General features: G+C 44.8%; 1 long non-coding RNA gene across 1 annotated transcript; it reads right to left on the minus strand.

Annotated features, from left to right (window-relative positions):
* Positions 1-1,273: 1,273 nt before the first annotated feature.
* On the minus strand, positions 1,274-13,719 carry LOC140599970 (uncharacterized). Its single transcript, XR_012003057.1, has 3 exons — positions 13,272-13,719; positions 11,489-12,959; positions 1,274-10,114 (listed from the first exon to the last, which is right to left on the minus strand). It is a non-coding gene; the product is annotated as an uncharacterized lncRNA (long non-coding RNA).
* Between the last annotated feature and the right edge of the window lie 6,920 nt (positions 13,720-20,639).

Here is a 20,639-nt window from a genome sequence, read left to right on the forward strand (position 1 = left end):
TTGGGACAAATGATGCTGTCTATCAGTGCTGGGGAGTGGTTTGGACACAGACTGGTAAGGTTCATACTTGGGGCACCTCCAGGCATAGAGCTCAGCCACCGATGTTTGTGTGGTAGAGATGGATTGGTGAACAAGGCAATGTGAGCTCAAAAGAGTTGCAATCTTTGCATGGAGGATTATAGTGACCTTGGCAAGGTCTTCACAGAATTAGAACTCAAGGGTAGCTGTGAAGTTATGAAGGGTGACCAGTGACTCTGGTGTGTGCTAGTTCCTCTTTCCAGAAAATAATTACAAACCTCTTTGCAACTGTGTAACCTCCTGGCATTTTTGTGGGTGAGATATTGGGGGAAGGATTTAAAAATAAGATTATGGGCTCTCCAATAACACAACATGCAAGATATTTTGGAAAACTAATAGATATATGGCCATAAATGTACTCTTAATTGATGACATAGATAATTTCATGCACAAAGGAAAACCACTCACAAATGGATCCACTTCATCTGTCCCACCATGCTCCTCTTTTTCCCTTCATTTTCCTATTTTCTTCCTAATTTTCCAAAATCTACAGTTACAGATATTCAGGAAGGTATCATGATTCCTATTTGGAAAATGGTCAGTGTTATGGGTGAGAGGAATTAGAAATATCATTGTGTTTCCTCCCCTTCCTAATATCAGTTTTAGCATAATCCTCCTGACATCCCATAGTCAGGTATGTGATGAAAAATCCAACACAGAAGGCTTCATTCGAACAGGGCAACCATTTTGTTTCCTGTTCTTCGTTCAGATGAAGAATCTGTTCTTCCTACAAGACCATGAGCAATCTGACAGGAAACCAGTGGTGCTGGCTGGTTATGTATCTAGAGGAGAACAGACATTTGTTAGGAAACGATAGACTTCTGCCCTCCCTTACGCCAGTGCATGTGGTCTTCCAGTATACCTCTTTCATGCCCCACACTGTCCAAAGTCTGGGGTTAATGGGCAACATTTTTAATCAGCAAAGAAAGAACTTCAGGTCCATCAGGACTTTGAAGGGGTCTGCAACTCAAAAGTTTACTGGTCTTGTTTGCTTATGAGGGCACAAGGCCATCCCAGCCCATACTAACTGCTCACCCTGTTAAAGGAAAGGTCGCTCTGTTGCCCAATTAGAGTCTGGGTCTCAGAAGTCAGTGCTTTATGAACAATTATAAAGAAGAGATGTGGAAGGAATTCAATGGTTTGTGAGTATCAGTGTGCTTTTGTGCAGGGAGGACACAGAGATTGGAATAATATGTCATAAAAATCATGAACTTCAGGTTTATTATTTTAATTATATTTGTTACAGAAGTAACAATATAGTCACAGGGTTTAAAATTCAAAGGTGAAAATGTTATCCTGGATAAACTCTTCCCTCCAATCCCAAACATCACAGAGTTGTTATAATTAAATGAAATGATATGTATAAAGTACTTCGTATAATATTAACTCTCAATAACCATAAACTAAAGATAATAATGTAAGCTATTCATTTCACAAAACACAGATGCAGGTGGGCAAAAAAAATTACCTTTCTTTATTTTTCTTGTTTCAAGACTATTTTTCTTGTTTTCAAGCCTTGTTTCAAGGTTTCAAGCCTTGTTTCAAGACTCTATCTTGAGTCCTCATTCAAATAGACACAGAAAAGTTAATGTAATTGTTTTTGGGTAAGCCCAGTTAAATTCAGAGATCTCACAGCCATCATGAGTTATAAGCAAGTCACAGTCAAGATTTCCTTCTCCCTCTTTCTTCTTATCCCCAGCTGGTCTTTGTTCCAGTAGGGAGAGGTCTGTCTAACCACTGACTGGCTGCTATCAAATTTGCCAGTGTGGTGTTGTAGGCTAGATACCTATGTATTCTCAGCTGTGGTTTGCCTTGGCACTCTGATGACCCGCTGCTTCAGATATGCCCTGTCCTGTATCCATCTAAGATACTCTCCTACATACCAGCAATCCTCTGAGATACAGCTCCATCTTTCCAGAACATCAGTGGTCCTGTGCATGGACTACATGCTTCTGATATGGTGTTCCCTCATGCTGATCCCGAGTCTCTAAAGGCTTGCTCTTTCCCAGATATCTTTTGTGTTTCACTCAGAAGCCTTGAGTATTTTCAGATGGCCATCCATTTCCCTTTAGGGATATAGAAAACCCAGGGTAGCATCTGGCTCCATTGTGTTTGGCTACCATTTCTACCCCACTGTTGATATATAACAATGGATTATGCTTGCAATCTCTCTGCACTTCATGCCGGTAGCAAGACATAGGTCTTCTCCATTCTCAGATCCCCAGTTTAAAAAGGGATCCTTTGTATGCCCCTACCAGATACTCTCACACTTGTGATTTGACAGATTAGAAGGATGTACTACTTCTATGCTGCACCTAACCCTTCTATTTCTTCCTCAGATTTCCTCTCTCTACTCAGCTTAGAAGCTTAGAAGCCTTCCTCCGTTGGGTTGGAAATGGAGGAGGACACAGATGGAGGGAAGGCAGGAAAAAATGGGTGCTGCTTATCCACAGCTTCTTCCATACTTTTTCTGTCTTATGCCTGGATAATTCTTTCTGAAGCTGAGGAGCTTGGTGTCTTTGCTCCCTGTTTCTGCAGTATTTTGGTGATGGAAGCTATTGAGGGTACAAATGAACAATATATGTGAGGATATGCTTGGAAGAACATGTCCATTACTACTCTATATATCATCCCATACTCAGTTTCCTATCGCTGCCTGTGCATCTGATTGATGTTTGTCCAGTAGGGAGCATGCTATCCAGTAGTCCTGAAGAGAAATTTTGTTTGCTCTAAAAGGTAACTGTGGATTAAGAAGAGCATTGGCTTTGATCTAAGATGACCTGGGTCAAGTCCAGACACTGCCTCTTCATTGTTAGGTGATCTTGAGCATGTAATCCCTTTGCACCAAGGCTTCCCTTTTTTTTTTTTTTAAAGATTTTTATTTATTCATGAGACACACACACACAGAGAGAGAGAGAGAGAGAGAGAGAGAGAGAGGCAGAGACACAGGCAGAGGGAGAAGCAGGCTCCTGAAGGGAGCCTGACGCAGGACTTGCTCCTGGGTCTCCAGGATCACACCCTGGGCTGAAGGTGGCGCTGAGCCACCCGGGCTGCCCAAGGCTTCCCATTTTTAAAAGTGACCATCCTTTTAAAAGGATCATAATACTTTCCTCCTAAGGTTGCTACAAAAATTGGCAGGTATTGTCTCTGAAAGTGGTTTAATATCTGTAAAGCCCATTAAAATCTCAACTACAGTTTCCCCAAATCCCCTACTCTGTTAAATTGTCTTATTATTGAAGGTCATCAAATGAAGTGGGAAGAGAAAAGTTAACTATCCTCCCAGACATCCTTGAGATTACTCAAGTGATCATGCTGAAACAATGGCTGATAATGACACCAACATAAGCAGGTAACTCACAAAAAGAATGGTCCTATGACTTTCTGGTGTTCAAAGCTAATATCGAGTAGGATTTCAACAGTACATAGCAGACCCTTAGACAAATTTGAAGAAACTTAGCTGTGATCTGATATTTGACAAAATAATTTTATGCACTTGCTATGGATTTAACTGCATTCTGCCGAAATTCTTATGTTGAAGCCCTAACTCTCAGTATAATGGTTTTGGGAGATGATTAGGTATAGATGAGGTCATGAGTGTGTAATCTCTTTCTCTCTCTCTCATTCTCTCTCTCTCTTTCTGCCTTGTGAGGATACAATGAGAAAGCAGCCATCTACAAACCAGGAAGAGAGATCTCACCAGAAACTGAACATGCTGGCACCTCAATCTCAGACTTTCAGACTCTAGAACTGTGAGAAAATAAATGTCTGTGGTTTAAGCCACCCCATATGTGGTATTTTGTTATAGTGGCCTGAACTAATATAAATACCCTTATAAATTCTCTATTTCTCCATGGTTGGTTCCTTCCCATCTGCCCTAGGCAAAGTCTGTTTATAGAGCTTTCTGTCTGCTACATTAGAAAGGCAAGCAAACATTTATCCCTATCTGTACACGTTTTCATTTCCTCCACCATGGAACTAAAATCCATCAAATACTTCCCACAGCTTTACACTCTTAAACCCGCCTTCAACCAATACAGTCATTTGTGAGCAAGCTTCTGCATTTTCTAGTATGCATATGGTAAATAAGTATTTTCCTCTTTCTTTCTTTCTTTCTTTCTTTCTTTCTTTCTTTCTTTCTTTCTTTCTTTCTTTCTTCCTTTATTCTTTCTTTCTTTCTTTCTTTCTTTCTTTCTTTCTTTCTTTCTTTCTTTCTTTCTTTCTTATCCAACCAGTTCTTCTCTTATCCTCTCTGGTAAGTTACAAATTCTTTGAAAACAGCAACAACATCATTCTTATTTTTGAATGATATGTAACTCCTAAGTCAGAGCCACTTGGGCTTTCATGCTAGTCTTTCAGTTCTCATCCCATCACTTAGTAGTTACATGAGTTGTGTTTTTCCATAACCTCCCTGAGCCACCCAGTTTTCTCATTTGTAAAGTAGGAAATGTACCTAACTCACAAGTTTTGTGTGATCTTCAAAGAAAGTGTGGGAAAGTCTTTAGCACATGCCTTGATTCTCAGTATGCCCATGTGTGGAAAGTATTTCTGATTTACCACCCTCAAAATGCAGCCCCAGAGAAATTAAGCATCTACACTTCAGGCAGTGGCTGATGAGAGGGAACAGGATTCTCCCAGGGGCTGGGAGGCTCTACGCCTCTGCAGACACAGACCTGGACAAAGTGGGAGCACAGTCACCCCCAGGGGAACACTGGGGATCTCAGGGATACTCAAGGACTAGTGAGACCTTGAGTCTGGGAGATAATCAAGAACTCAGCTTGAGGTCTTGAGCCAATTCTACAAAGTCTCTTGAGTCCAAAAGAAAGTCACCCTCATATCAGAACTCTGCACTCTAGAGCCTGGGAGTCCCTCTCCTGCCCCTTACATCCCTCAAGTCCAAGTTCTGGGCACCCAGGCAAGGGTCTCAGTGCTGGGGCATGGTCATGAAAGAGGGAAATGAAGACACAGATTCCTGAGAGAGAGAGAGAGAGAGAGAGAGAGAGAGAAAGAGAGGGAAAGAGAGAGAGAGAGAAAGCATGTATGTGCCAGGGGTAGAGTCTATACTCAATGCCTTTAGGAAAAAAAGTAGGGAAACAACACCACAAATACCAGTGCCAGGTCCCAGGGAAGGAGAAGCATCCTGAAATGAGGAGCTTATTTGAAATTGGAGAGGAGTAGGAGCAGCTCTAGGATGAGGATAACAGGCCCCAGCAGCTGCTGCAGGTAGCACTGCAGCTTTTAGGTTTCCTGAGAGATCAGCTGGAGTGTGGGGCACACATGCAGGGCTGGTTCATACTCAGATTAGGAGCTGAAATGTTATCTCTGTAGCCATCCTCATGCTGTTTCTCTAAGTGAAATTTCTTCTCATCTCAGTTCTTTTATAAAACTTCTACCCCTGCACATGGCAGGGATTAAAACTTTCTTGATATCAACTGAGAGTCATTGTGCATGGGGCTGGGATCCTCTTGGAGCCTCCATGGAAGACCTACTTCACTTCAGATTACATTCAGAATAGCAAATAATTTTTAGAATACATTTAATAGGAGCAAGACACTCATTTTAGTGTCCTGGACATGGTCCAGAGGACTGCAATCTAACTTCTCCATTTCATATATTCGTGTTTCTAAAATTCCCCAGAAAGGTCATTCCTGGGTTACAAGGGATTGTGAAGCAGGAAATAAGAATTCATCTTCAGCCCCACCACCAACTCCTGTGCTTCTGGGTCCCTAAGCAAGCTCTCTCCAGCCTCTGCTCTCAGTTATTCCATCCGGGAAATGGGAATAAAAAACTCCCACTTGAAAACATGAAGATAGATTAGAGATGATATTTTGAAGGTGAGTTCTCATCTAGGTAAGAGAATGCTGCATATTTCATAGATGCTCCCAGGGACAAAATCACACACATGTGAAAGCCATCTTCCCTCCCCTGTAATTGAGAAGAATTGCAGAACTTGAATTGGGCAATTCGTCATTCTAATATTTGACAGGGTGTGGCTAGTAATCTAAAAAATTGATCATTCCCAGCTAACATCAACAAGGGGTAAATACTAGTGGAACCAGTTGGCCTTGGAAGGAGGCAATAAAACTCCCAATAAAATAGCTCCCTAAACGCTAGCCTTGGCTCTGGCTGAGATCTCCACACTAGGGCCTTAAAGTCTGATGAGTTTTTGGTGTTACACTTGGCAGCAGCACCACCTCCAGGGCCAGCAGGCCTTATAAAACTGCCTTCCCTCATTCACAAGCCTGCTCCTGCTCACCATGCAGGGAATGTGTGCTCTGCTGGTCAGCCCACTTTTATAGATGAGGTCAATGTGGCCCAAAGGAGGTTTATAATTTGCCTAATGGTTAAGATTCGGGGGAAGGTTGCCTAGATGTAGAGAATCTCATTCTAGATCTCACCTCCTTAATCACTTAATTACAGTGTATATCGACCTATAGCTGCCATGGGGAGCAGGCTCCTGGAGAAGGTACATAGAGACTGTGCACCATGTCACTGTCCTCTGAGACCAGCTAGCTTCACTCTGCTTCATAGATATCCCAGTGAAAGTTGGGACTGGTGTTTCTGTTTTCTAATGGGGAGGCTGAGATGCAGGGCAATCAGGTGTCTCACTCACTGTTACTAGGCTCTGTGTGGTAGAGCAGTGATCAGAAAGCAAGTCTGCTGGCCTCTGCCAGACAGCCTGAGTCTCTGCAGCCCGGCCATCTACACCAGAGACACCCATCAAAGACACTTCTCAGCCCTCCCATCAGCAGACTTTTTTGCCTAGAGTTGACCAGCTGATAAACACCTGCTATGAGTGAGGGACCTCAAGCACCAGATATAATGCCAGAAAAGGAAGAGACTTTAAGGAATATTTGATCTGGCCCTTCATTTCACAAATGCAGAAACCAAGGCAACTTGCTCATGGTCCCAAACTACTTGGTGAAGTGTGAGAAGTGGAGCCCAGGCCATGCTACAAGACATTTCAGTGCTGGGCAGTGGCATGGATCTGACCAAGAGCCTCTTGTTGCCCGCAGAACTTCTCTGGCCCTAAGGAGACCCTGTAGGACTGGGTGCCACCTTCTCATGGCACCCTTGCGGCTGTCGGTGCACAAAAGGCAAGCCCTGCCACATGGGGCAAGGCACTCAGCCTTGGGGCTTCTCCTAGGGCTTGTGCATAAAAATGATCCTCGGCAAGCCGTCCCTCCTGACCATCCCCCTCCCACTCCTAGCCCGAAACTTAATTAATCATGTTTGCATCTGGATCCAGACAAGACAATAGCAGGGATGTGTTTTTGGTTAGGAACTGAAGCTGCATTCGCAAAGGAATGTTGATTAGTTAGTGGTTGGTATCATTTTTCATGCCTTTTTAAGTTACAAAAATTTTAATATCAAAGCATTTCTCCCTGCACCGCACATATCTATTTCTCATAAGTGCATTCTGCTGGCATAATTTTCTTTTCCTTCCTGCAGGCTCTGTTTATGAGATGATCCATCAGGTTGTCTCAGAGTCTCCATCCAGCCCTTCAGCAACCGGAGGCGTTCCAGGTGAGCCCTCAGCTACAGCCCACAGCCTCTGCCCATGTGGGAAGAGAAGGAGAAAGGCAGGCTTAAGGCCCGGGCCAATTAGGGAGTCAACAACCAGCCACTGCAGGGATGGCAGGCTCTCCTTGCAGCATGTCCTGGGTCAGACTGAGCCCTCATTATAAATCCTGCTGTTCCTTAGAACAGGGGCAGACCCCTAAAGGGAAGAAAACTTTCCCAACCTCCTACTCTAGACCCATAGATGTTGAGGTCAATCAATTCAGTCTCCAATTCTGCACGAGGAAAATATCCTCGATCCGGGAAAATCTCCTAATGCAGGAAGCATGTCTTAATGTGTACAACATGCCCATATGTGTAGAACATGTCAAGTTGCAGATGATAAGTCATGGCAGTAAGTAATGTTGGAAATATGTGGCAGAGCCGGAAATCTGTCTGCCCCACCGGCCCTCGAACTAGACTTCCCTTTCAAACAAAGGTGATGGAGGGGTCATGGAAGACGGTGAGGTACTCTTCCTTTTGTTCAATGGCCTTTTCTGCTCAGTTCCAAACCTGGCTTAGGCATGATGAGTACAGTTGCAACAGTATTGATCCCAACAGGGCCAACAAGAATGAGATGTTCTAAGAAGCTCAGAGGCAGGCATACCCTCAATCTGTCTTGGAAACCATCAGTATCACGTGGCCACTAATTCCCCAGACGTCTCCAGTTCCAGGGGAGAGGAGAGGGCTGGTTACAGGAAAGAATCACTGCAGGGAAATCAGGAATTCAGGGTGTGTTAGGGGTACATTGGTCCCCAAAGTAGTTTGTGTTTGCTATTTGAACCGATTTGTTAATAGTCCCAGATGCTTGCTCTCGCTACTGACTTTGGCAAAGAAGGTTGATTGTAGGATAGGATGATGAAACTGGTGGCTGACCTGGAGACTGAAGAGGACTCTGAATAACTAAACAGCAAATTCAAGTTCCCAGAAATAATTGATGAATTACCTCATTGTTTATTCAGAAAATAAAGTGCCAGTTGGGTGACGCAGGCTACACTGGTCCCACTTCACCATGGGGTTCCGCTTGACTTGGCCTCATTCTTCCTCCCTCCACCCCCAGGACTTTTTCGGAGACGTGACCTTAGGGTTGGATAGGCACGAGGGTGCCTCGTGCTCTGAGGAAAGATTTTAGTATGTCCAAGTTTACACTCAGAGGTACAGATGGTCTAGAGCAGGAGACAAACCTGGCTTGCTGCCTGTTTTGGTGAGTAGTTTTATTGGAACAGAGCTGTACCCATACTATGGTTGTTTTTATGCTACACTAACAGAGTCAAGAAGCTGCAACAGAGACCGTAAGGCCCTCAAATTCTAAAATATTTACCATCTGGCTTTTTACAGCAAAAGTTTGTCCGGGTATAAAAAATTTGCCATTTCCATGTAAAGAATCAGTGGTCCTATAGGGAGTGTCCTCAGATTTCCTGATTTTCTTCGCTGAGACCCAAACCACAGACTGACCTCCTTATTAGAAAGTTCTTTTGTCTTTAATATTTTTAATCTTTGTGATTCCTGCCCCCTGGTGGAAGATGTCTAAAATATCAAGTGGTGGAGATAGAAAGCAAAGGAGGATAAATACCTTCAAATCTTTGACCCAACAATGTTGTGCAGAAACCAGAGAAAACCACAGGCTATCAGACTTCACAGAGCTGATGGGAGTTCAGCACTGTGACCCTGTTGAATGGTCATCTGTGAAACGCACAAAAATCAGGTAACTTGCACTCATTTATTTTAGAATTTAAAAATACTTATGTACTGATTCTTGGTATTTACCACAGATAGAGGTCTGTAAAGCGCGCACAAACAAACAAAACAAAACCTTTCAGATATTGTGATAATCTAAAAATATCCTCTGGGGAAAATTAAGTATTATGTAAATACTCATTCTTATTGTCATCTGGACAAAAACATAGAAATTTTTGTAGTACTGCTGGGACTTTTAGAGGCAAGTGAATACATGAACAACAGAGGGCAGAGGTGTTGGGTTTTTGTATAGGGTACAGTCTGGATAACCACAGTCAGCCTTACTGGAAAGCCCACATCTCAAACATTCTACTCTATAAACTTGCTTTTCTGGGGAGGCTGAGGGGAACTTGGTGCCTTGGTAAGTACGGGTGATGACACGGTCCTGGGACTTCTCACAGCTGGGTTCGTGAAGACTCCCCCAGGCCACTCTCCCAGATGCCTGTGTCCTCAAATCACACATAAAACCATTCCCTTGACTCTCTTCTGGACCCCAGATCTTTTCCCCATTCTTGTTGGAATGCTAAGTGAGACTTTCAGAGTATCCAAGAATTTGCCAGAACTGAGTATGCCTTGGCACCTTCTCCTGGATCACTGTCTTCTTGGACTATATACACCATGGTTCAGGATGGATGGGTTGGACAAAGATGGGGAGGGTCACTGTGTTCACACAACTCATGAGAGTCAAAGAAGAGGCACCGTAATAAATCTTCTGGGAAATTTTCCAAACTGACAGTGGGATCTGCAATGGAATGAAGGAACATTGTAAATTGCCACAGCTCCAGTTCAGCTCAGCCCAGAATTACAGATTTCACTGGGGGCTTGCTTGGTGACAAGCACATGTAGAGTGTTGAGTGTCAGGAAATCTGGGAGGAACAAGCTCCTGGCCTTGCTTTGGAGGCTCTCAGTGGAGGCCACTGGCCTTGGCTTTGCCAGCTGAGGGGCATGAAGCCTGTGGCAGGAAAATCTGAGGCAACGCTAGGGCTCTGTCTGGAACATGTGGAAGCCCTGATTACCCGTTGTCGCTTACTCTTAAAGCCCCTTCCAACTCAAGGTTTAGAATTATCCCCTAACCCTCAATCTCGTAAGATGGGATTGTCATTAAAAACATGAGGGATGGGTCTAGACTTTCCAGATCATTGCTCAGTGGGAATTACATTTCCCTCACAAGAGGCCTGTGAAAGAAGCAACCTTATTCCCACTTTACAAAAGGGGAAAGTAACTCAGAATGAGTAATTGATGAGCCCCAAATCACACAGGTTAGAAATGGCAGAGCTAGAAATCCTATAGCTCTGGACCATCAGTGTCTACAAAGAGCCCCAAGGGAGGCTTGGAAGGGGAAGACAGGCCACTGAAGGGCAGTTCAAGGGGGGAGTCTTCCATAATATTGTGCAGTCGCCCTCCCATATAAAGGACCTCCAGAAGAGGGAGCCACTGGGGGCTAAAATTCAGTCTGTGTTCTGATCCTTTGGCCATGTGTCCTGGCAAGGTACTCAGCCCTCTGGAGAAGGTCCCCTTTCCTAATATGCACCAGAAGGGCACTAGGGCACTGGGGGCTCGTGCTGGCCCTACCTGTGGGTGGACATGTAGGGAGGGAGGGTGTGGAGAGGGATAGGTAGGTCCACCCCCTAGGTTGAGGGTGTGAGGAGAGCTGTGGACTGATCTTTTACATTTATCATAGCACGGCTTTTATTGTTGTGGCTTTACCTGCTTCCCTCATTCCTTTCCTTCCCTGAATACCCATACAAAGTCTATATGAAGCAGAATATTTACTCATAAAATGTTTTTTTTCCAAGACCAATGCAGAAGATAGAAAAGAGGGATGATGTGTGACAGGAGAAAGCATATTGTCGATTCAGACATTAAGAAAGATGTTGCAGATACAATTTAGAATTAGCCTACTTCCAAATATCATAGTAGAGTGGAGTTCTAGGAAAGAATATCCAACAAATATTTCTTGAGTATTGTGGGTCCAGTATTAAGCCTATACTCTAGCTGCAGACAGAACAATTAGTAATAAAAGCACTGGAATTGATCAAAATCACAAATCCCTTTCACCAACTTGGGGTCCAAATGCAGTTTAATCTCTGATTTTTCAAGCCTCTCCCCCACGTACTCTGTGAACAGTGAATCCAGTGTCGTCTTCTTTCCTCCATCCTCACCCTGAATTGTTCAGGAATGCTGGGGACCTACAGTTTAAAGATACAAGACCTGAAGTCTGGTCACTTGCTATTGCTCTTCATGTTGCTGCCCTTGATGATGCTTTTGAACTTGGAATTGCTGGTTTAGAAGCTAACTTGGGTCAGGCTGGTAGAATGTGGTCCACCATTGCTGTCCCGGTTGTAGAGATTTTAGGTTCACATTCTTGTGTTCAGCCATCTGCCCCCCAAACACAACCACTGTGCCAAGCAGGTGGTTCTGGAAAAGCTTCCAGCATCAGCCATACCATGTCACATCATCACCAGACCTCCTCTGCAATTCTTTTGGTTATTGTACTGAGCTGGGGCTATGACCCCAGGTTTCCCTCTTCCTTAGGTTTAATTTTGTCTCTCTGGACCAAACATCCCTCTCTATCCACAGACCTTGGTTGGGAGTGCCCCAGTCCACTCTCTCAGGTCTTCCTGTGTTCAGATGTTGGGAGGCAGGAGTTGTCAGTCTTAGCATCTTATCTCCTAGTAAGTTCTTGTGCTTCTCCCCACCCTGCAACCCATTCAAATTGGAACATTCTGTAATGTTACATTGGATTTGCCAATGTAGCCACTGGATATGCCATTGGATACATCTATCCGTTGGATACACCTCCACTTTAGGACCTTGCATGCCAGAGGGTTTACAGACTTGGCAACCTCACCCTAGTAACATAAAGTTCTCCTATCTCCGAAGGTCAGAACATGGCAGGCCTCCATAACCAACGAGGGCCTTTAAATTACTGCCCCCCCCCCCTAGAAAAACTAAATCCTTCAGATGACCGAGAGTCTCTACTTCTAGATAGAAGAAAAGGTAGATTTTTATCGCTGCCTTAACAGAAGCCCTGTTAGGTACACTGATACCATACTTCCGCCAATTGGGTGACGCAGCAATTAGAGAACAGGGAAATCCAGGCCAAGGGCTCCCAGCCTGTCTCCAACATTTCCCTGCTCCCTTTCTGTGGCCAAGAGAGGCGGCCCTCACTGCTCCTTTGCTAGCTGTTTCCCACCAGCATCATCCTTCAGAGCTGGGTTGGCACTTTACCTCCTTTTTTTTTTAGATTTTATTTATTTATTCATGAGAGACACACAGAGAGAGGCAGAGACACAGGCAGAGGGAGAAGCGGGCTCCATGCGGGGAGCCCGATGTGGGACTCCAGGGACCCCCGGATCGCGCCCTGAGCCAAAGGCCGACGCTCCGCCGCTGAGCCACGCGGGCGTCCCGGCACTTTACCTCCCGGGTGAATCGATCGCATCGAGCACATTCAGTGTGTCATCATCGCAGACGAGCGGACAGATAGAGGGGAATCAGTCCTTCCGCGGGGTGCCGCCATCTGAGGACTTCCCATACACGCTGGCTCCCAGCTCCGAGCTCCTAAGTCCCCAGCGCCAGAGGTGATCCTAAGAGACGTCTGGCTGGTGACCGAGCCAGGGTGCGCGGGGCCTGCCAGGAGCCCCCACCCCGGCGTGGAGCAGGGGGCGCGGCGCGGAGGGACCGCGACCCCCGCCCCACCCCAGCCGCGGCCAGAAACGAGGCCCGGGCCCTCCCCCGCGGCTGCCAGCCGCAGAGAGAAGGCGCTGGCAAGAGCCCAGAGAGGATCCCCCGCAGGAAATATATCGCTTGCTGACACTTTTATGACCTGGGCCCGCTTACAACACACAGGCCGGTGCGCGGCTCTGCGTTCCCTGCCCAGCTTGAGATCACATGCTCACCCTGCGGCTGCCACTTGGAGTCAGGGAAGCCCATATATTTCCCTCCTCAGATAGGCCTGGTGGTTCCAGTCAGGTGCAGAAAGCCAATAAATCACCAGCGAAGTCTCGGTGCATCTCTCAGTCAGGAGGCTTGTCATCTTCCCCGCCTTGATCCACTTGAAAGCCGCCCGCGCGAGGGGCGGGGCGGGGCGGGGCGGGGCGCCCACACCTGCAGGGGCGCGGCGGGCTCCGCGCTGTCCAGGCGCCCGGCACCTCCTCGGCTCCCGCACGCGCCCCCCTTCGCTTTGATGTCCGCGGGGCCGGGATGGGTGCGGGGAGGCCAGGCCTCCAGCCTGGGGGCAGGGCGGCGGGGGGATGTCCTCCTTGCCTTGCAGCTCCTCTGGGAGCGGGAGCGGGAGGACGGAGGGCAAGGAAGGCGGTTCCTGGGCGACCTCCCGTGGCACCAGGGAAGGCAGGGGACGGGGGCTCACGCCGCGCTGCCCTGCCTTGACATCCATGCCTGACAGTGTGGCCTGGCGGAAAATACACAGCGGCAGGAGGGGCGGCCTTGGGTGCCAGTCCCTCCAGGCAGCGGGGCCTCTTGGGTCAGGTCGCTTTCTCGTGTGTGTCCCCTTTCTTTCGGAAAGCAGCGGCCTGGTCCTGCTACTGGAGTCTGAGGGACCTTTCTTTATTCACATCCCACATCGCCACTTGCCTCCTTTGGAAGTTAGTACATTTGCTAATATTCTGTACCTTCAATTCCCTCGTGTGTCAGGAATACAAACGCCCTTGTCACAGAGCAGGTGTAGGAGTTAAATGAGGCACCAAGTGCAAACGGCTGCACCTGGTACCCTGTGTAGTAAAATCATGTAAAGGTGATAGTTGCATTTTTATTATTCCCTCATCTGTCGAATGTTGGTTTTGGACGAGATGCACTGTAGGACCAGGTGGCCTGCTCAGGCACCTGAGCCCCCACTTCTCATGCTTACAGTTATCATGAGGATCCAAGGGCCAGAGGCCTGGGAAGTCTGACTGCTTAGGTTGAGTGCCTCACTTCCTAGGCATTTGGAAGGCTCCTTCTATGTCCTCAGCACATATGTGTGGGAGACCACCGGTCTCCCACTGACAGCCAGAGTACTGGGGGCTAAGGAGGGAACTGCTTTGAGCTAGTGGCCAGCTGTGCATCACAGACCAGACCGGTGGCCTTTTCTGGCCAGCCATGCCAACATGTTTGTTCAGGTACCACATTCACCATACAGAACGGTGAAAGCAGAGAGTTCCCTTAATGAGCCCTCTTTAATTTGACTTTTAAATTGCTTACTCAACAAATAGTTTAATATCATCCCCCATATGAAAGCCACCAAGAAGAACCTGTCACTTAACAAAACTGGGCCTCAGTTTTGTTCTTTGTTTTTTTCATTGTAGATTTTGGGAGCAAAAACGCCAATGTTTTTCAATAGGCAGTAATTGGTGTCTGGGGCCAGGACAGTCTTGCTTTTGGAAAATATTTAGCACCTGCACCTTAAGCCTTAGATGACAGCAGAATCTCCAGGCATGGGGTAATCGCATATGCCCTCACATTTCCAGACACGCTGAGCTGATGATCACCGGATGATCCCATTTTCCTCCTTGTCCTAATACTGTATCAATTTAGGGGTTCTGGTTCAGGTACTAACCAAGAACCCTACTGTGATTTTGGCCAACCAAGCTGTTTAATTTTTTTAAAAAATCTGTTTTAATGGATCAACATATCCTATGCTGTCTGTGTCACAGAGCTATTGTGTAGATATAATTTTAAAAATGAATGTGAAAACATTTAAGTGGTCTCTGAGGGTGAGGTACTATGATTACTATGAGAAAATAATGATATTTCCTTATTAATAGGCTCTAGGTATTGCATGGATATCCATTTAATTCTAAAAGGATCCTTGAAGTAGGTTTTATTCTTTTCATTTTACATATGAAGAAAACAAAAAGAGTAGGTGATTTGCCCAAGGCCATGTGTCTAGACCTTGAACCCAGGCTGTCTGAACACAGAACTCATGCACTAAATAATGTCCTCTACTTCCTGTTCATGTGGATCAGAAAGAGCTTGTCCCAGATTAGCACATTCTCCATCCACGAGCAATTTACATAGGAAGCCAGTTTATGGGGTTATTGCTTTGAGAGATGGAATGAAATCATTAAGAAGACCTTAATAAGGGGTGCCTGGGTGGCTCAGTGGTTGAATGTCTGTGTTTGACTCAGGTTTCAATCCTGGGGTCATGGAATCGAATCCTGCATCAGGCTCTCTGTGGGGAGTCTGCTTCTCCTTCTGCCTATGTCTCTGCCTCTCTGTGTCTTTCATGGATAAATAAATAAAATCTTAAAAAAAAAAAAAAGACCTACTTCAGAAGGTCTCACTCTTAGGTTACTCTGCTCTACTATTGCTATTAGTGTGACTCTCCAATTTTTGTCTCTTGTGCCCTCCCTGCCCCTTCTGTGAGAAGGCTCCTTATTGTCATTTTAATCTATTATACCCCACTACTTCCTTACAGCTCTTTGTTCCCGCTAACTACTGTACACACACACACACACACACACACACCAGAACTTGAGTTGCCAGATTTACCAAATAAAAATACAGGATGCCCAGTTAAATTTCAATTACATACAAATAATGATTATTTTAAAATATAAATATGTCCCACATGTTGCATAGGACACACTAATACTAAAAAATTATTCATTGTTTATGGGAAATTCATAATTAGTTGAATGTCCTTTACTTTATAAGTCAAGTCTACCCAGAACCCAGCTTTCAAGTCCATCAGCATAGAGAAAAGCAGGGCACCAGATGAGACTTAGGAAGAGACCACAGAACACAGAAGTCTTTGTCCTAGGGGCATTCTCAGTCTAGCTGAAAATACAGAAATCTCAAAAGACAGCTCTGAGACTCTTCTCTTGAGTCTTAAACTGGCAAGTCACGCTGAACCCCTTCCTCACCAGTGGCTTGACATCTACTTGTTCACCTTCCCATCCATCTCTCCGTTTCATATTTTCTCAGGTACTTTCACTTCCCTCCATCCCCAATTCGGTCCATTTTCTCAATAATCTGCATGTGAGGGACTGCAACAACCTCCTAATTTGGCTTCCTGTTTCCATTCTTGCTGCTGAATATCCTCTACCACACGGATACCAGAGCAGTCTCTGCATTCTTTCAAAATACCCTGTTTCCTCTGATGGTCATAGTAATTCATGTTCATTGTAGTAGTATCAGAAAACTCCACAGGAACAAAGAAAAACATTCCAATCTTCCCTGGTTATCTTTCCACTCAAAATTTGTACCCGTTTCTCATTTTCTATACAATAAGATCCAAACTCCAAGACTGAGTAGTCCCAGATCCAAACTCCAAGATTGAGTAGTCCCAGACTCCTGGCCTCACCTGACTCTTCTGACTCTTCCTGACACAATCTAGCTTGCACTCCAAACTCAAGCCATACAACAATCTTCTAGTTCCCCATGAAAGGAGCCATGCTCTTTGTCCAGGTCTTTGCAAAGCCTCTGTCTTCTTCCTTAACTGGCTTCTACTCTGCACTGGCAAACTCCTATTTGTACTTGAGAACACATGTTACTTCCTTGACCTTTGCTTCTCAAGGCAGTCTTAGAAATAACCTCCTTAGTGATTCTATAGTCATCTATGATTTCATCTATGCTTTCACACTTCTTATAAATATCTTTCTTGTGGATTTCTTTAAAATAATGTGCTGAAATTACTTACTTATATATTTATCATTCCATGTAAGCTGTGGGGTCCTTCAAAGTGGAAACCTCATATCTCTGATGCCCAGCAAAGTGCCTGACAAAATTAGGAGTTCAATAAAATGCTTGTTAATCATTAAACTATTTAATTAATGGAGCACTTTCCTTTCCCACATGCTTCATGCATCCCACTGATGGCCTCATACAAATTGTTCTACCAATTAAACGCTGATTTAAATGCTGTTATTACTTGACACTTGCCAATCCAAATAGATTATAAATGTTTGTAATCCTCCACAGTGGCTATTTCAGGGCTAGGCACAGATATTTGTTGAAAGACTGAAATATCTTCCCACAGACCTACTAGAGAGTGCAGCTCACAGTAAATGGTGGAAGGTCCCAGTGGGAGATTAGGCGTCTGGGTTCCAGGCTCTGCTTTTTCAAGCTGTATAAATTACCATGGCTCACCGCATCTTAGTGTCTTTCCTTGCCTAAAAAGTGTGGAAGTGGGTTCAAGTGATTTCCTAGTCTTCTTCCTACTAATCTTTAAAGGGAAATGAAGGACATCTGGGTGGCTCAGTGGTTAGGCATCTGCCTTTGGCTCAGATCATGATCCCAGGGTCCCAGGATCGAATCCCACAGCGGGCTCCCCGCAGGAGCCTGCTTCTCCCTCTGTCTGTGTCTCTGCTTCTCTCTGTGTGTCTCTCATGAATAAATAAATAAAATATTTAAAAAAATAAATAAAGGGCAATGTGTGACTTGAATGTGTTCGCTATGATGACAAACATTCATTAACTAAGTGCTGTAAATGAGTACTTTCATTTGATCCCTCAGAACATCTATGGATGACTACTGTTATCCCTGTTTTATAAGTGATGAAGTTAGCATAGAAGTTGAATGCCTTTCTCATTTATTCAGTGAGTGACAGGATGTGTACTCAGTGAATTTGGTTGCAATCCTGGGTTCCTGCACAAATCATCTCTAAAGTTTCATTTCACTTTGGCATAGCCGATCTCCAAACTCGTTAACATAGAAACATAGTCACCAGCCTCCATAACCCTGTACTAGGCACTTAAGGCATCTAGGACCTGGTCTGCTGCAAGGGAGTTTCAGAGGTGACGTCACCAGAGTACAGTGAGAGGGACTTGGACCCAAAAACCACAAAACCTGAAGATGAGCCCTGGCTCTGTGTTGCACCAGCTGTGGGAATCTGGGCTCCTAAACTCAGTGGGTCTCAGTATTCTCCTCTTTGAAATGGTGACAAACCCAGTCCAGCCTCCTCCTCCTAACAGACAGCACTGTTCTGAGGATCAAAAGAACAAGAGTACGTGAGAGTGCTTTGTAAATTGTAAAGTGCCATACAAATATGAGTTATTATTATTTCCAGCTGGGGTTGTCTGGGACTACTTCAATGCGGGCATTATAAATGATTGATAAGACTTTATGTGGTATTTGTGCTTTAAGGGGAAAGAAGTCTTAAGTCAAATGACTGAAACTCTGGTATGGAATGTTGGTTGCAGGGCCCTAGACAGAGGGATTTGGGCAAGTGAATGGGGGTGGGGAGCAGTTGGGCCCAAATCCAAAATACCACTCTTAAGCTAAAACTAAGTCTCTATGTTAAAGCTAAACTTAGATTCCAGGGTTAAGAATTGCTACTAAACATTGATTATTACTTATTTATTCACTGGACAGGTCAAACAAAGTAATAATATCAGCAAATACTTATTCAAGTGCTTACCTCATATCAGGCATCATTCTAAATTTTTATACATACATATTTTAATTATTAAATCAATCCAGTGAGATGAATATCTCTGGGGGAAATATGACTATCTTTCTTTTATGAATGAGGTTAATAATGCTCAAAGAAGATAAGAAGCTCTTCTAGGGTCACATAGCTAGGAAGTGGTGGACCTCAGATTTAAACTCAGTCATTCTGACCCCACAGCCAGAAGGAACAGGAAGAGATAGAAGAAGGGAGGGAGAAAAAGAAAGAAAGAAGTCTGGATACTGAGTACTCCTTCAGTAAATTATTCTGACACCTGGGGAAGGCAATTAGACAGAGATCCAGAACCAAATAATTTCCAAATGAAACATGTGCTCAGGGAGTCAGAGGAAAATCTTTGGGCCTATCCTTGCCATAGGCACAGTATGTCCATCTTCACCTCTATGGACTACAATGGAGCCACTATGACTGTGAGGAAAATGTAAACCAGGTGCTATAGAAGCACAGAGGAAGGGTGACAGTGAAGTCTGGGAAAGTCTTCTGGCAGAGGTGATGTCTTGGTGAATCTTCAAGACTTCAGAGGATCCAGCCAGACACAGATTTGGGGAAGGAAGCATGAAACCACATAGCATGGGTGGAGCTCCAGGTAAGTAGGTAGGATTACAAATACAAGGCAATGTGGGAGAAGTAAGATGGAAGGCTAGAGGTTAGGTGGGTCTAGGTCATTTGTGCCAGGAAACTTCTGACAAACCAAGAAGCTCAGATTTTATTTTTCAGGTGAAGGAGAGCCATACATGGTTTCAAGCAGAGTTAGACCTATGATTTAGATATTCTTGCTGGGCAGAGGGCAGAGCAGTTGATGGGGAGACGGTCAGGTCACTACTCCAAGTAAGAGAGTGTGAGAACAATAACTAGGAAAGTCATAATAGAGCTACAAAAAGACTGAAATGATAGGAGGTGGTTTTCAAAGCATTTGGTGACTGGATTGAGGTGGAGTGGCCAGCACTGATGGAGATCTCTGTTGACACCTGTGTCTTGACTTAATGGCTAGAGAGACATGGAGGCACTAACAAAGGTTTGGAGGGCTGAAGAGGAGAGATACTGAGAGCTGGGTTTGTCTGGCAGCATATTGGAAAAAAATAAATGCAAAACTTTGGGAAGTAGGGCTACAGATAGCCATTTGATTTCTTAAATTTATTGACTACTGTAGGTCAACATTAGGCTAGGTGCTAGACTTGGAAGTCAGGATAGGACAGGTTATATTGCTGTAACAAATAACCCCCAAATCCTAAGACAAAAAAGTTTATTTCTCAAACATCAAATATGTGCTGTTCAGGGGCTCTGAGGTTCCACATCTTCATCCACATGGACCCAGGTTGACATGTTGAAGCATCCTGTAACTTCAGCATCTAAGAACGGAAGTCCTCCTCAGGCACATGAGCAAGAGAAGAGGGAGACTAAAGACTAAATGTGGGTCTTTTATCCCCTTAGTTGGAAATGACATACATCCCATCTGCTTGCATTTCATTGCCAGACTTGGCTTTATAGGCCTACCCAACACCACGGGCTGGGAAATACATGAGGAGCTAATGTTATTGGTGGTAAGCATTAGTGGCTCTGCTGCATAAGGCATCAGAATTTAGGAAGGGAGTACATCTAGGAGAGAAAGGATGGAATCGATTAAGGTAGAGACCATAGAGTGAACGGAGAATGGTGAATGATAGAACCTTCTAGAAGTGACAGGTGATGGAGGAGGGGAGTCCAAGGAAGAGACTGAGAAGTGACATTGAAAAAGGTAAGAACTAGGAGCCAATAACATTATTCAAGTCAAGGAAGTATATGGATAAGTCTGTGAGGAGGTCCAGGAAGGCAAATGTGGATAAAGACTGACATTTTTACTACATTTGGCAATCAAGAGGGA

Source organism: Vulpes vulpes, chromosome 8 (genome assembly GCF_048418805.1).
Source record: "Vulpes vulpes isolate BD-2025 chromosome 8, VulVul3, whole genome shotgun sequence".
In the NCBI taxonomy this organism is placed as follows: Eukaryota; Metazoa; Chordata; class Mammalia; order Carnivora; family Canidae; genus Vulpes; species Vulpes vulpes.